Raw genomic sequence first — 1,806 nt, 5'->3', positions numbered from 1 at the left:
TTGAATTAAACCACTGCATGAGCTGTTTTCAATTTCTGATGTATTTGAATACTCTGGAAATGGCCAAGAGCGTTTGGAGTGGTATCGAAGCTGCATTTAAGGGGCACAAATAATGTTGGACATTGCATTTTTTTTGTAAAAATGTAATACATATGGGCTGCAAGGTGGCTCGGTGGTTGGCACCATCGCCTCGCAGCTAGAAGTGTAGCCCTGTGATTCAGCTGGGATAGACTCCAGCCCCCCTGCGACCCTAGTGGTGTATAGATAAAGGATGGATGTAATATATATATATATATATATACAGGAAGAAGAAAAGAACAGAAATAGTTCAAGTGTTTCATGAGCTATTGAATTTCCATTCAGAAGGAGCCTCTTGTTTGGCTAAAAAAAAAAGTTTTATAAATCAAAATTGATTGGATTAATGTTAACTGTAAATATATGCCTCTTTGAGTAAAATACAATAACTGCCAGCTGATTGAAGGAACTTCCCAGTGATTGATTGATTAAGCCAAACAATCAGATAGAGAGCCATTAATCATCTGTGATTAACTGTTGTGAACTGTTGTTTCTGCTTTGTTCAGTCTCAGGGGGACGTGATTAACGGCTCCTTTGTTGATCCCTGCAGGACTGTGTTTAAAATGAAGGCGGCTGATTCCTCTCATTCAGCATTTGGAACTTCAGGAGACAAACCAGCAGAAAGAAACGACAGCAACCAGGTAAAAAATAAATAAAATAAAATAAAAGTACTGTTAATGTGTATTTTTCAGTTAAACATGCATGTGTTTAGTCCCTTAATATGTAGTTTTGTTCCTGTTTGATTCACAGATTGACTCCTTGCAGATTGACTGTGTTCACACTGCCTATCATGGGTAACTCCACCGGCGTCATCACTTCTGCTCCCAAGAAACTGTCATGGTTTCGCCAGGAAGAGGACACGATCAAACTGGAGGACTTCCTGACACAAGGCGAAGAGGAGCTGTGGCGAGTGGAACGAAAGCAAACTCCTTCCGTGAAGAAGATCCACCTTCCTCGCCGCGTCCGCTACGTGGCCCTGACTGTCCAAGGGGGCGATTTCTACCCAAACAAAGATGTCATGCTGAACTCTGCCTTTGTTGGAGACCAGAGTCCCTCAGTTGCTGAATTCACTTCTCAATCGACATCACGAGACACATTCTCACTTTGAGGGGGGCTGCAAACAGGCCCTGTGAGGCCAACCGCAACACAGGAGGCAGTTTGTCTAACCGCAAAACACTTTTCTGAGAACAGGAAGAGAGAGCTCAATGTAAACTCGTCATAACTCGCATCCCTTAATCATGAAATGGAAGCAAAAGTGAAAATGTTTCCTTTTTGTTGCATCGGGTGGCAATAATCTGTTTGAGCTAAAGGTCGTTTTCAAAGTTTCAGTTTTATGTTTTGTTAAACTGAAGCTCTGATATCAGCAGCGTGAGCAGAAATCATACACGAGACTGCGTCATGTGATTTTTATTAACTTTGCACAGCGAGAGGGTAAAGGAAATCCTGTCTCAACATTTCTGCAGCTATGAGTCAGGCAGCTTGAGGTAGAGTAAGCGCCATTTTCCTTTAAGTGATAAAAAAAAGAAAGAGGATTTTCTCTTCATGAACTGAACCTTTTGGTATGTTTTTGTTACTGATGCTTTAGCACGTTGAGCACTTGCTGCTCAAGAATAATATGACTTCTATGACATGCATCTCACATCACTGTGTCATACAGCTGTCGAGGTGAAATCCTTTTTCTAAAGCAAATACGGTTTGTAACTAAGCAAGCTTGTTTACAAATCTGTGAAA

Source organism: Stegastes partitus, unplaced genomic scaffold (assembly GCF_000690725.1).
Source record: "Stegastes partitus isolate 25-593 unplaced genomic scaffold, Stegastes_partitus-1.0.2 Scaffold383, whole genome shotgun sequence".
Taxonomy (NCBI): domain Eukaryota; kingdom Metazoa; phylum Chordata; class Actinopteri; family Pomacentridae; genus Stegastes; species Stegastes partitus.
This window is presented reverse-complemented; position numbering follows the sequence as displayed.